Source organism: Solea solea, chromosome 15, assembly GCF_958295425.1.
Source record: "Solea solea chromosome 15, fSolSol10.1, whole genome shotgun sequence".
NCBI lineage: Eukaryota > Metazoa > Chordata > Actinopteri > Pleuronectiformes > Soleidae > Solea > Solea solea.
In genome coordinates, this window is record NC_081148.1 from 19,430,800 (window position 1) to 19,446,623 (window position 15,824).

At 42.1% G+C, this 15,824-nt stretch overlaps 1 protein-coding gene across 2 annotated transcripts in view; it reads left to right on the forward strand.

The window, feature by feature from the left end:
* The first annotated feature begins 5,053 nt into the window (after positions 1 to 5,053).
* marchf8 (membrane-associated ring finger (C3HC4) 8) overlaps positions 5,054 to 15,824 on the forward strand; it is a 90,478-nt gene continuing 79,707 nt past the window's right edge. Inside the window, exon 1 of one of the 2 annotated variants that reach the window (XM_058651121.1) lies at positions 5,054 to 5,294. The gene's annotated coding sequence lies outside the window, so the exon portion shown is untranslated. The remainder of the gene's footprint in view (positions 5,295 to 15,824) is intronic. The other variant, XM_058651120.1, reaches the window with a different exon arrangement.

Here is a 15,824-nt window from a genome sequence, read left to right on the forward strand (position 1 = left end):
TTGTTTTGGTTGTGAGTGTTGCCATGATGGGATTGTGTGACGTCAGTTACCAGAGATCGGAAGAGCCTGCTATGCACAAAATGTCGTTGGCAATAAATTGAAAGTTACTCATGTAACTACACTTAACTACAGAATCCTGGATGACCACCACCCTGAATCCTTGTAAGATTCTGTAGGAACTGATCCTCAGGTGCCACCAGAAGATAAGCCTTCTCTCGGGTCCATCTGGGGTCACCTCTGCTGTGTGTGTGTGTGTGTGTGTAGATCTCCTTTCTTCTGTCACTGTGTCCCTTTCCCAAATGTGACGTCTGCACATGAATCATTTTTGTCAGTGTGACCATGCTCTTCAAAGCCTCGTTTGTTTATGTGCACAAATGGAAGCTAATGCCGGGGAGCGGAGTGCACATCATTCTAAGATTGAACCCTGTAATCAAAAACACATAACACATACACAGTGTTTTTCATTTTCTTCACCGGTGAGTCACTGAATAAGGGCTTTTTACTCTGGATGCTGATTGTGTGCCGACAGACAGACAGACAGACCCCGACCCGAGTCATGTCTCTGGGTTTTTATCCACACTTTCCTCCTTTATGTTCCCTGGCTTTGATCCAAGATAATTGACATCACAACACTGCTGAAAACACTTGTTTGTGTCAATGCTCCTCATCACGGACAACAGTAACTTTTCTTCAAAAGACGGGAGCTTACATTTGAATTCATTTTTGACTGAGTACCCTTTCATTATGCAAATCTTATCTCCACTTTTGTTGAAGGATTTTCTTCTTCTTTTTTGCTTTTAACATTTTATGTAGCATTTTATGAGTAATATGAATGTTGAATGAAAAGCCTGGTTACTCCAAACACACACACACTCTAACATTTGTCATTTTGTCGACTACTCTGGTTTGTGTTTGAACATCTGCAAAACTAATGACATCCCAGTCAGCTTTTACTTGTACTCTGTGCTAATTCTGAAATATCAACACTGTTATCTAAGCTCTTTAACTGGAAACTACTACTTAAGATTGTTGAGGGATTTTTAGTCTCGTAGTCTCGTCTTGCACTCATTTTACCCGTCGACTTGCCTCAGTTGGCTGTAGAGGATTTCAAATCGGGGGGGAAATTCAGCAGCACAAACTTAATTTATTGGTATGAACCACTGTTGACATTGGGCAGGTGCTACCCCCCCTCAGTAAATGTAGCTTCATTTGTTTTGTCTGGAAAAGGAGATTTGGCTAAATTGTCTAATAAAAGTTTGCTTTCCTAAACCTCAAAGAAACGTCTAAACAAGAACATGCTGCAAACACACTGTCCAATCCCCGTTCTGTAAACATACCAAAACAACTTTCTTACACAGTCTAATATGATAAAACAAAAATCATCAAAATACTGTGTGACTCTCCTCCCAATTGAGCAACAACCAAACGCTCCCTAATATTTCTAATATTTCACCGTTTGTTGTCTGATTTTTTCTGCGATTAGTTTCCTGAGAGTCTTGGTCTGCATGCACGGTATTCACCTAGTGTGGAGTAAACACTGTCATTCTCAGTCGTTGAAGGGGAGGAATGTGGCCACTATTGTGCCCACAGCTTTTATAGGAACACATTTTAGAAAGAGAAAAGGCTCAAATCTTTACCATCAACATCCTTTAAACCTTGACCAAATGCCACATGCTGCTTTATCTATTGAGCATTTTTTTCCCAATCCAAAACTCCTGATAGTGACCACCGTTTCCTCCATGAATATCTCAAAAGAGATTCGGATTCAAAATGTGCGACAGCACAGCAACTCAATTGCTTGCCAAACTCTCTATAAAGAATGTATTCTTTCCGTTATCATTACAGCGTTCCTTTGGGGACTTGGGCAATATTTGATTTTTGTTTACTTCTCCAGTGAGACATTCTTCCACCGCTCCTGTGCACCATATCACACAAACACACCACCCAAAGGCCTATTTTCTGCTTCAAGATTATTCAGCTCGCTCCCTGAAACTGCAAGCCTATATTTTGCACAGATGGAAAAACAATGTTTTTCCCTCCTTTCTTTCTTTTTTTGTCTTTTCCTTAACATGTCTCATCTTTGAGAGGACAAATCTCGCTGAGTGAAAGTGGCAGTGGGTGAGACGCTGTATGCATTACACCTTCCTCATGACGAACTGCTCCATTTACCTGGAAAGCTAACAGTTGTTGTCAGCTCTGCTTCTAAAATGTAATTAATTCCTGTTCCCCTAAGATCGAGCCTTGATTAACCAGCTACTTCAAAACAAAACAAAAAAAGCAGCACTGTTCTATAATGAGGAACCACAATCGAACCACGGGAAGGTGAAAAATGATTTCATGGTAATTATTCCAAAAGGTGGACACACATAACTCGTTAGGGTGTGGTGTTATTCTGTAAAATACCGCACCTGTTCCATCAACACTGCTAAACCATGCGTGCTGACGCGGCGGGGACAAGGCGATCAGGCACAACCAGCTCGTCAGGTTCAACGTGCCAGATACAAAAAAAAAAACCAAAGTAAGATGTCACACAAAAAACAAACCTATACTCTGTGAAAACATAATGCAGTCATTTACCATTTCACCTCCCACTGCTGTGATGTGACAAACCCACTGACCTCCTGGGACAAACTCATTTTCCTCTACCTGTCAACTGACTCCCTCTCTGTCTCTCACCCACTCCTTTGTGCTGCCTCTTATGAAACTTGTCTCATGCACTTAATTGGATTTGCATGTCAGGCAAAGGTTCTTTCATTATCATCCTTTTCCTTATCTGTCTGGAAAGATTTCAGATTTAGTTTGGCATTGTTGGTGTAGTTTGAGCAGAAGAGTCACAGCAACAACCCCCCCGCCCCCCCTTCATGACATTTAAATATCTCACTCTCAGTGCTGTTCCTTGTTGTAAAATAGTACATTTTGGAATGCGGTGAAAAAGGCTGCCGCGTCTGAATCGTGGCCGGGCCGTGCAGCGAGACGCCCTCTATCTCTCTGACACATGTGCATGACAATTTAGCATGCCCACTCCTGAGGTGCCCACTCGGTCCAGACAGAGCACAGAGGCTCCGTTGTCCCACGCCAAGGACCGAGTGGCAGACTGTGCATCAGTAATAAGCCCAAGCACAATGACAGGTTTTCACAGAGACAGAGCGAAGGGCTTTTAAAGCAGCAGAGGATACATTTCCTCCTCGAACAAGTGAGTCCCCCCCAAACATACTGCACATCAGTGATGAGGGCTTCTCTCTCTCTCGCTCTCTCTCTTGTTGGTGTGGAGTTACAGTACACTGTGTGATTAACTCAAGTGTCATACAGCACACTGCAGGCCATTCATGATCTGAAATAATGAAGACCAATACATAAGTACCTAATTACACAAACTTCTTTTTCTGCTAGTAGTCTTGGGACAGGTCAATAAGTGGCCTAATAAGAAATGTCTGCATTAGTTTGTAAATAACAAATGTAATGATTTTGGTCCTGATCTGGCACTTTCTAACAATCGTGTGTCCCTTCTGATTTTACTCTGATTTGAACAGATTATCCGGCCAAATGATCGTGTAGTTTGAGGTGTTAACAAACGCGGTTTTATCAGTCTTCCTGATTTCAAACTGTAAGTATGAAACGTGTTTGATATTTACGACCGAACAGCGATGCTTGCTTTTACAACCGTAAATGGGTTCTGTCTACTCAGCCATGAGTTCATCCACAGACTCCATGTCTGTTTATATTCTGAAGTTTCTGTGAGATCCCAAAACCCCTGGAGTCTCCTCCCTGAAATCGTTTGATTAAACGCCAAGTGTGTGGTCCTGCGTCTTGACTAGATTGTCTAATCTATGCTTTCTCAGGATTAAAACATTGTACGTTGTGTCTGCCCCGTTTTTTAAAATCAAGTCCGATTTTAAAATCCTCTAGTGTGGGGCAGGCTTTACTCACTGCTTGGTCAAAGAGTTTAAGGAGAAGACTGATGCCATTCTCAGATTGCTAAGCAGAGAGCAAACAGTGGAGAACAGATGGAAACAGCGAAGCTACTGTGACATAGGACCAAGAAATAGTCTGACACATAATCTGAGTAGCTGTTTTTAGACTTTAATCTGACCTTCTATCTACAGAGCCTCTGAGATGCTAGTATATGTGGATGTCATTATAAGCTAAGGTAGTTTCTCATATAGTCTCTGTATTAAAGCTGCAGTAGGCAAGCTCACGGTAAAATGCCGTTTCTTGCTATATGCACACTACGCAAAGGCATAGGGCCCCCAAGCCACCAGGGGGCCCCCCAAATCTGCATGTTCATTATTACCTGGCGTGCTGCCTCAAGGTTCAACGTGTTGTGCATTCAAATGTGCATAATATGCATCATAGGTGAAGAGAACTTGTATCTTCTTCTTCTTCTTTTCCTATGATGCATATGATGATACAGGCCACTTCCTGTTTAATGGCGAACATGGTCGCAATTCGTCTAAAATTTGATAGTCTGATGCCATGGCCACGCCCCTTTTGAATATGCAAGACCTTTTGCTAACTTTTCATCCTTGATGTGTCAAGTACAATTTTTTTTATGTAGGTGCGATTATCGCGCTCAGACGAGATCGTTCATTCACAAAAACGTGCAAATCACCAAGAGGGATGCCAAATTCAAAATGGCCAACTTCCTGTTGCGTGGAGGCCATGGTCCCAATGGACTTTTTTTCTTCTCTTGGGCTGTGACATGTGTCCACCAAGTCTCGTGAAATTTGCCGCAACTTAGTTTGGGCTTTGTCTTAGCGCTTTTTCACCTTTTGGAGCCACTTTTATCAATTGTTCCTTTTATGCAAGGTGACATCAACACCTGTCATAAGACTGCAGGAGTGACAGGAAGTAGCTGTACTTTCACACAACACCAATTGAGTTTCCAGTATGTCAGGTAGAGTGATACTTTGCACCTACTATTGCACCTGTTAATTAATTACTTCATTAAAAAAAACATGTTATAAAAAACCCAAACACTAATTGGTGCAGCTTTAAATGTCACAGTATAATCATCATCACCACTGACTTCCTCCCTCTTCCACCCTAGAACCACCATCATCACCATCCTTCTCATCCTCACCTCACGCGCAGCCCTCGGTGAGCCCGCGTGCGCCGCCGCCTGTCCTTTAAATTGATTGTTTTCTCTCTCTCTCTGTCTCTCTCTCTCCATCTTAACGCGGAAGTCAGTGACGCACCATTGCGCACACACACACACACACGGTCGGTCAGCTGGGGCAATGGAATAAACACAGCGTCGTGTTCGGAGGCAGCAGCAGCAGCAGCAGCAGTGAGCGGTGAGTGTTCGCTTTATTTGTCCTCAGTACATTAACATGGAGCAGCAGCAGTAGTAGCAGCAGCAGTAGTATTGTTGGTTCCACTGCAGCGGTGCAGCGTCCGTCCACAGCCACACTGTGGCTCCGCTTGCTTTATTGAGTCTAACCGGCGGCGTCTGATCGTTGGTGGGTCACGCGGACGGACTGATGTGGACTCTGCTGCAATGTGCTTTTATTTAATTTGATCTGCTCTTATTTTACTCGACGAGCGGAGAGCTTGCGTTCTGTCGTGTTTTACGGTTTTTGTTGCGCTCCTGTAATTGATAAGTGGTAAGTGAACGCTGATTCAGCATCCACACCATTGTGTCCCTTTGAAACGCTCCCCCACACGTCCATATATCTTTGTTGTCCTTCATTCAGATTCAGATTAATTGAGAGGCTTCACATTGTTCAAAATCCTCCACTCAATTTCTCTCTCGAGACACCTTTAAAGGTCCAGTGTGTAACATTTGGAAGCGTGTAAATCGCTTTAAATTCAACCAGAAGAAAACAATTAAAATAAATCAGTTTTTTCCTTTTCAAATTTGATTTAAACCACAAAGGTTAGAAGTGATTTAAATCATCACTTACAACATCCAGTTGTCGCTAATGGGAAACTTGAACTTTTTAAGGTAATGTTTACACTCAAAACGTTATCATTCAGTGCATTTAAAGTCCAGTTTTAGTTGGACTAGATATTAATTTGTTTTTCTTAATGTCACGTAAACATAGTCCGAGTAAAATCGAGCTAGTCTTAGTCGGGCTAACGTACCTGGATAATGTGATTCATAGTCTGATTATGCTTAGTAGGACTGGAGTCAGACTCTGTGTTAAACTGTGCATGTGTTTTTTCGTGGTTGTCTTAGTAGTAAGTCCATATCGCGATGGGTCGCTAGATGAGTGTCTTGCAGTATGTTGATGTATCATGATCATTTTGGTATCATGGACCACATATCGCAGATCATATCATAAGGTACCCTGCGATTCCCACCCTTAGTGGCAATGCGAGAGTCATCAACCCCTAAACCCCCTTTTATTAGCTGAGAACCAGTGATACAGAGATTTTTGGGGCAGTTAGCAGGCCTTATGTCAAATTAGACCAAACTGCCACCACAAAATTAAAAGCTATAACCCATAAATGTCCTTTTTAAGCAAGAATACTTTAGACAGAAGTTAAGACAACTGAACTCTGGGAAACATTTTCACAGTTCTTGGTCGCAACGGTTATCTCTCTGACCCATACGGCAGAGGAGTGTCTGTGTGCTTCACAAATGGCCACTGACTGGTGACCACTGTGACTGTGGGATTGGTGAGATCTGGATTGTTTACAAGTAGTGCTGACTGTCCTTGCAGTTTGTTCACACAGCCATTGTTGTTGCACTTTAAACAACTATGCTGCCATGTTGTGTCTGAGGAAAAAAAAACAACCCCCTGGTTAGATTTTTCAGAAGTCTCATCCAATTATGAAAATGGGACACTAGGGTCAGGAAGATGCAGCCAGTAGCCAGATATTTGACAGGTTCCTCTTTTTACTGCTGTTTTCTTTGGCATTCTCGCATGAATATATTAGAGGCCAGCAGTGGTTCTGCTGCCCCAGACCTGATCACACCACATCAGTAGTGACTGGAATGTTACTGGTCACATTTGCACCAAGGACCCCAGAGGCAGCTTGTGAGAGTGATTGCGCTCTAATTTTTTGCAGTTGACTTTCTGGTCAGATGTTCTGCCGTTATGGACCATAATGAGTCCAGGACCAGCAGCTTCATTGGCTTCCACTGGCATTCGCATCCGAAATGCTAATATTTTAGCAGCAGTTAAATTCTTGGCTGCAGCTTGTGCATGGATTGGTAAAATGTTGCTTTGCCTCATAAATGTACTTATTGTTATGATGGCTCTCGGATCCGTTTTCCCTCAGATTGTTGTTGCAGCCTTTTATGCTGCTGCACCTGCTGCAATGCAATGCATTAATTCTTTATAAATATGTAAAGCTCTTTGTGTCTAAGCTCTCCATTCTTATTACTCTGTGTGGATGTCCACTCTGGTATTTACTTAGTCACTAGCGGGAGGGCAAACATTTCATTCATCCTCATTCTGCCATTAGCAAGTCCTGGCTTTGTGTCAGAGGCAGCTTATTTTAATACCATCTGCATCATGATCCCAGCTTCACTGAGGTGCTCAGCTGTTGTTGGCGGGGGGTGAGATGAAGAACCAGCTGCGTCTGTCTGTGCCGATTACATCACTGTAGCCTTTAGTTATGTCTCAGCCAGTGTTGCAGAATACCGAGCGCTTGTTGCTATAAGAAGCCTCATTGAGCGGTGTCTGTGGAGATTGCATGCATAAACATGAACACAATGCTTATTATCGCTGCTGTGCTGCTGTGTTACACATCCTGCCTCCGAGATTAGCTCATACTGAAGTTCCCCTACACCGACACACTGTCAAAACTCATCACTGAGTGTGTGAACTTTGATGGACAGTAGATTTACGAGTATTGGGACTAATCAGATCACTTTCAGGTTTGAGGTCAGAATATATAAGCTATTTGAAGTAGTTACAGCAGAGGGTACAGTTTGGCCTGCTTTCATGCCCTCTTTAGTCGCATTTCCATCACGGTGCAGTTCGCTTTGGTACAGTTTGGAATGGTAAAGTCCTCGGTCAGGCTTGTGTTTCGACTGAGAGGTGTGAGGTGTGGGCTGTAGCGACATTGAACATGACACAACGGACAACAACACGATGGAGGACATCCAGCAGCTCTTTTTTTTCTGCTCAGTTTGTGGCTGTTTGTCTCAACAAGACGTCAAGCTTTGTAGGAGAATGGACTGTGGGCATTGAAGAAACACCGGACGCATGGGAGTGGAGCTGGTCTAGCTCCACCTGTGCCGTATCATACCGTACCATTACTTTGGTACCCCAAGGGAACGATACCAAAAAAGGGAACGTTGGGGCTGGTTATTTTGGTACTTTTCCTAATGGAAACGCAAAAGAATTCAACACGGAAAACAAACACGGCTTTTACTCATCAGAAGTAAAAGCTAAGAAACTTTCCTTTTCCTTTTTACACCAAGTATCTCTGGTGCAGAAGAGTAATGCTTCCATCAGTACTAGCATCTGGGAATGACGTTTCCTCCGACTTGACTGAAAAACCTTGGATGCAAATGTATCACGGGCTAGCCAATGCAACTTGAGCGGGAATTCAAGGAAGGTCTGTGTTCTACGACAGAGACAATCTGTGCCTCTCCCTCTCTCCACTGTTCCTTCTCCTGTCCTGGTGTCCCTTCCTCACCGGCGAGATTTATGAGAAATCTCGTTTATTCCAGAGTCTGAGCCGTCGACAGTCTGGAGTCTGGAGACTACAGGAAGAAATGAGAGAGTAAAGTCATAATCATGATTCCAGACAGGACGAAGGCGGCGACTCAGACGGTGTCTGTTGAGCTGCTAAAGCTGTAGACACAATGACCAACGACACTGTGACAAGTTGTCTGTCTTCAGAGATAAAGACATTTAACTTGAGGGTGTCTGAATGTGCCCATAGGCGAGTTCTGAGTTTGATAATATAGAACCGACGATGGCGTCGACCTCATGTGTTGATAATTTGCGTTTTCAATCAAATACAATTGAACAACTGCTGAACAGTTTGAGAAAAAGGCTTTTGTTCCATTTTTACAACAGCTGCTCTTACCATTGTTTCAAAGGGCACGCTGGGAAAATGAAATATTTTTGCAGAATGTTGAAAATCTAATAATTTTTGTCGGTGGCTTTTGCTAAGAGTCTGCAGTGTAATTGAGATGTACTTGATAATACTGTCTTTACTATCTTGAGTGTGAAAATAGTGGGCAGCAAGTTGTGTTAGAATTGTAACGATGTCACTGATGTCACACATCCATTATTGACACACAATATTGCTAGTTGATTTTGCTGAAGCATGCGTTTTTGTTTTTGGGGAATGAAACATTTCAGTTTCTTTTGAAAGGAAATGTTTAAATAATTTGGAGCTGAAGGGAGTTCATATTTATCTGACTGCTTGTAGTGATTGAAAAAGTGGTCTGAAAATTGAGGATGCATTGTATTGAGTCGTCGACATGAAATAGTAATCAAATTGAATCGCAGAGACCGGTTGAGCTGCACAGCCCTACAGTTGCAGGCGTCCGTCATGTTTTCCACATCCCAAGACAGTTTGAGAGGCTAGCGACGTCCATTTTGAAAGATGAATTGCACCCTTTACTAAGAGAATTTGAGCTGCTTCTCTCTGGATGGAGGTTTACAGTCCTCAGATGTAAAACAAAGCAATATAAAAGGTTTGTTTCAGCAGCCGTGGCACAATTGAACAAGTGATGTTGCACAGTGTATGTATATTAACTTATTTATTAATGTAGTTTTTATATACTTTTTGTTCTATTATTGGTCCAGTGCTTCATGTCTGTACTGTCTTATAACTGCAAAACAAATCTACCTACGGGTAAAATAGAGGGTCTCGTAATCAGTTTTGTTGCTGAATCATTATCTGAAGACTGGGAATTCCTAACACTTTGAACTCGCTCTCCCCCTCACATACTGGCACACTCAACTTCCTTTTAACTTTATTTCCTGTACATGAGCTCAGCTCTGTTGCAGGGTGTGATAATGATCTTGAAAATTGGCTGTTTTTAAAAACAGGACCTATAGATGTGGTTCTCTTACTTACACTGCCTCTCTTTGTCAGCTGCTTAACCGTGTGTCCTCTTTCTGATGGTTAATTCTTAAAATAGTATTGACTGCATACTGCAAAGAAATGTATGTATCCTGTTGTACTTGTAGGTGTGTGTGCGTGTGTGTCATCACTGGACTTCAGTCTTTGAAGCAGGGGAAGCTTGTTTCAGGCCCAGATATTTATACATAAGTTCTGCAAACCAACAATTAGAAAAAGGGAAGGGGATAATTAATGTAAAACTGAAATGCTATCGTGTTTTTCACTTAAAATTAGCTATATCGCTGAGCAAATAATATACAACGTCCAGCTATTTGTCTAAAGACATCCCTCGCAAAAATCCACATGTTTCTGCAACACTTGTCAGTCAAAAACTGGCTCCGCCTTTCACACAGTTCCTCCAATCATCATGCAGAAGCCCAGCGTCTGCGCCCGCCCACTGCTCCATTGACTCTCAGAGAAGCTGAGCTTCCGTGGAAGTGACGTTTTTGCCGCCTTTGTCCAATCACCGTCGAGCCATGGAGAACAGTTGGAGCTGAGCTTCAAGTGGTTTTAATGCAGAGGCTGCTACGGGAATACGAAAATCACGTAAGATGATCCGTCATCCGTGACAAACGGCTAACTGAACTAAATACAACACGGTACATATTTGACCACATTTTAGAGGAAGCTGAGCCTCTACACTCAAGTTTCACTTTCCTAATTAAAGCTTCTCCTGAATAAATGATATTAACAGTATCACAGCCATATGGCAGCTGTGAACATACAACACAATTTCCACAGCCTTGTAGGCTCTGTGCATCAGTTTCATGCTGCCTTTTGTTATCTGCTCTGATCACATGACCTCGTCCCCTGCTAGTCGTGTTGTGTCAGCATCTGGCCGTGCTGTAAGGTAGTAACTTAATAAAAGGTATCATAGTGTGCTGTAGCTCTTTGGTTTCCTCACAGTAACTCAGCCCTGCCCTGCCCTGCCCTGCCCTGCCCTGCCGCCGTCTTACTGTGGCTTGTCTTCATCTTTAGGGAATTGAGTATTGATCCTGTCTAATGACTTCCTCTGAAGGATGATGTCATCCACCCAACCCTACTGGAGAAATCTTTATGGCCATAGCGGAAAAAAATGTAAACGATGGGACAACGAGATGGTGGATGTATTGATTGTTTCTTGAGCAGCTCTTGAACTTACTCACACTTATACCCATGTGTCTGTGCGTTCTCCGTGTGTGTGTGTGTGTGTGTGTGTGTGTGTTCTATGGCTGCAGTGGAATTACAATACATGGGATGAAAGATGGGGAGGCCTCGACGGCTGCGATACATCAACCGCGCAGAAGTGCTGGCTCGGCTGTTTACAGCATGCGATGGCACTGCTGCAGGATATGGTTGATGATGTCATTAGGGCTGTCACAATTTCACAAGGTGTCTGTCTGTTCAGCAAACCAAGAGGAGGGTTTTGGGAAAGGAGCAGCAGTAGCTCAGTGTCTTGTGTCTTTGTTGGACAGATGTTTGTACTAAGTCAGTTATTTCACACCTAATAGTCGGCTAGACACGGTATGATTGGGCACTGCAACATTCAGCTGGTCCCAGTTTGCTTTCACGCTGCACTTAAGTGAAGCGAACCTGAACCTTTTGAATAACGTAATCCCCTCCTCGCCTGAGGCTGCGCGGCATCAAGAATTACTGAAGGAGAAGTCATTCTCAAGGAAACTCGTTCATCTGTTGGTTAATGTGATATATTTTCATCTGATCAGAGCTTTTACCTTGTTCTCGCTCCACGTCTGACCACGAGCCTGGCGATCGTTCTACATGCGCATATGTTTTGGTTGTTTACCCACAATGCCCTGCGTTGTAGTCCGCTTCTTGGCATTTGGTTCACTTGAGCCAACATTGTTTGCTTCTTTGATGTGCATCAGAGTTTGGTTGTGCATTCTCACCTCCCCTAACTAACCAGACTTTCCAAGCAAACCGATTATGGTGCGATTAAGAAGAAAATGAGTCTACTTTCCTTATCAATCTTATCTGCTAGGTTACTGCGATCAGTTTATCTGCTCTACTGTGTGTTTACTAGCTACATTTAACACAATACACTAACATGACACACGTCATAAACTCCCTTTATTAGTTTTAGATGTGGCAGGTCAACATGAAACATAAAAGCCTCGTCCATGACCAGCACACACATTGTTTTTCAGTTTGCTCACAGAGAGAAAACCTTCCATTGGTACATTATAGAGTGTTGGCTGATGTTGGCAGTCGTGTGCTCCTCTTTATTTATGGAAGTGTACACACACACACACACACACACACACAGCTATCCTTTTAAGGACACTGCATTGACTTCCATTCATTTGGACAGCCTAAACAAAGCATTGTCCCTAACATTACCCTAATTACGATTCGTAGCCCTAAACCAGCTCCTCAGTTGCCCCGTTAGGGTCAGGTTTTGGTCTTCATGAGGACTACTGGTCCTGACAAGGTCAGTGTTTATGTCAGTAAAGGTCCTAAAGAGGCGAAAAATACAAGAACACACTCGCACACCAATCCCAGCTCAAATTACCCAAGATAGCAGTATGATTTATTCAGATTAGCAGGATCAACAAGATCTGTTTTGCAACACAACAATGAAATGTGCTCATCTTGCACATTTCACATGTCCTCACATCTACTGTCGTTAACCACTCATTAAAAAAACATGTATCTGAACTGAAAGGACAGAACAAAGATATCCAAAACCACTGGGTCATGTCATTAACAGATAATTGAAGTCTACATAACCTCATAGCTTAAAATGATATGATAACACCTGTTTCGCCGTCTTATGATATCTTCAACACTGTTTCTTCCTTCCACTGCTGTTTCCTTTACTTTCGCAGTATATAAAATAAATACGCAGCCATTCGCATTTGTTGGCCTGTGTGTACACGGCATGATTATCATGTCAGTAATGACACACAACACCCTGCTATACATTTCACACACAAATGCACAACATATAGCACATGATGTTACACAGTGTTCACAAGTGTTGGTCGGTTCAGGAACTCAGTGCAGGTTAGTGTGAAGTGTCTTCTCACATAACTAATGTGATTGTTGGAACTGCGTCTCTGTGGTGAAGTGTCTGATGTCAGATGATGATGATGATGATGATGATGCTTCTCATAGTGGTTTTAGCCAAAACACATCCTCAACTTTGTTCGTACTTGAGATCGGTTTCAGGAGCAGCAACTCTCCCGCGTATCTCAACTCAGTTATTGTTAATGTCATTTTATAATGGACTACAAAGTGTTTTTATGTTTTAATACCTTTTGCCATATCAGTATAAAACTGCTTTGTGATGGTTATTTTTAAAAAAACAAACTGTTTTGAATAATTTGACTTTGTCCACAATGGCACTTCTTCACTAATTCCCCTCCTGAATAAGGCTTCAGCTTGTGGTCGGCCGTAATGATGCTTTAGATTGACACGCTGGCTTAATAAGAGATCATAAATTGTCCGTTTTTCTTTGAAAGCACAACATTCACACTCATTTCCTTCCCTGCGAACCATGAGGCTTTTTTATACACCCAGGCACACACACACTCACACACACATACAACTTCACTTGACACTGTGTGCTGGGTCATCAACAGAAACGCCTCCACAGTGCAGAAATGTCTACACATCAAGAAAAACTCTTATTATCGACCAGGTGACATTTCAAGCCAGAGCCTGTCTTAAAAACAAAAAAAAGGGCTTGGGGCCTAAATTGTCACCTGACTTGTAAGATTTTTCTTCTGGGAACAAGGACTGCTTACTTCCTTATTGTTCATAATGACACAGCAGCAACTTACCCTAACTGTGACCTTACGATGTTTTCTTTTTATTGTAAAAGAAAATGATTTGTGTCAGGGAAATCTATTTGCATTTCAAAGTTGTTTTTATAGATTACTGAATTGTCCTGTGGGCGGTTTGAGGTCAAAGATGTCCCCACTCTTTTTTTTCCACTTAATTTAAATACAGACTGTTCACATAAAAGCTGCTGCTTCTTAGTAATGAATGAATCATAGCAAGGCGGAAATTTACTGTAGGTAAAATCTGGTTCTGCTCATATTATTTCTTACGCAGTGGACAAGATTAAAACTCTTGTCTTTCAGTCTAATGCAGCAGCAGATTAGCTCTGAGTGTGAATCCGTCTCATGGAACACGCTCCCAAAGCTTCAACTTCATCGATCCACACAACGATTTCCCTCTGTTGATGTCTCCCGGTACGTTTATGTGTTGATGATACTTTTTATTTTTCTAATTTATCATGGGACAAGTGGAAAGGGAAGTTAGCTTGTGACTGGAAGGTTGCTAGTTCGAGTCCCCGCCAGGCCAGACAGAAAGAGAGAAGCCAAAAGTGAACGAAAATAAATGATAAAAATAATTTATCCCAAGGTCCTTTCTGAACTTCATATTTTAATGAATTTAACTGTAAAAGCTCAATGTAAACGTTGAGACTTGAATGCTAAATGTCCGTCTGTCTCACTGATATTATGCATTAGTGACTCATTCTGCAGGTACCTCATGAAACGTCCTTTTCTGCACTGCACATTTCAGCAGTTATTTTATCGACATTTAAACAGCAGTGAGTCCAAACGTTCAGGTCCCATTTACTTGCCAGGTTGTGAACAGTAAATGTAAATATAACACAACAACAAGAAAATCCCCAACAGTGGATTAGTGCTTAATGTTATTTCAATGTGAATATGAAATAAATGTTTTTGTTTTCTGTTGCTCGGCATCGATTGTTTCTTGCCGCTCATATTCTTTACTTAATTGTGTTCCTGACCTAAATCAGAGACCAGTAACAGCAGCTACAACACGCTCTCTGCTAAATGTGTATTCTACCCATGATTCTTTGATCATTCCGTCCTGAGCGTGTGTCTGTTCTATCAGTTTTGCTAGTTCGTGTGAGTTAATAGGTTTGAATTGGGAGTTTTCTTTTCTTTTCTTTTCCTTCTGTGGGGCTGAACTCGTATTTTTCTTGGCAACATTGGGAATAATCTGTGCTGCAGCTGCTCTGTCAGGTTTGAAGACGTGACATGAGAAGGAATTTCCACAGGTAAATTTGCTCAGGAGGGTTTGTCCAATCGTGCACTTGTTTTGAAAGCTTTTTTGGAACAAGTTGCTATTTGACTAACAGCTCTTTGTTGTACAGGTCAAACTTGTTTTGACCAATGCATTACATTGGTGTTTGTGTTATTTTCTGAAAACCTGTGCACACTCGTGTTTTCGACTTGTTTTGCTTTGACGCCGTTTAGTCGCGTTACTAATGCTTTATTTCCACTCGGCTCTGCATCTGCACGAGTAAGGCATACTGAAGTCGATTTAATTTGGATGTTGTTGTGACTTTCCTCCCTTTTTGTTTAGACTGGAAGTTGTTCATGTATTTTGACCAATGTTGGACTTTTTGCAGTGAATCTCAGGAAGATGCTAGAGCTGAACGATCTTTTAGAAAACATCCGACTGTGATTTTTCTGCTAGATGTTGCAATTGCAATTTCCGTGGTGATATAATTTTATACAAGTCAAGGTCCAGGTCAGTTTTCACCGTGTAATAGACTTAAAGTGTTACAGAGCGTCACCACATGACATGGTCAAAGCATGAATCACTCTGTGTCCTTGTGCAAGGATGACTTTAAGAGAGAATCAATCCGTAAACCTTCTTTTTTCCAGTGAAAACCAGCGCGTATGATGGGTTTCTATTCATGTTGTTTGTTAATCCAGGTGCAATCTTGGAATTTTTCAAAATCAGGCATTGGGTGGAGGAGAGGGGGTTCAGTTACTGTTTACATATATTTATTACTGCCAACA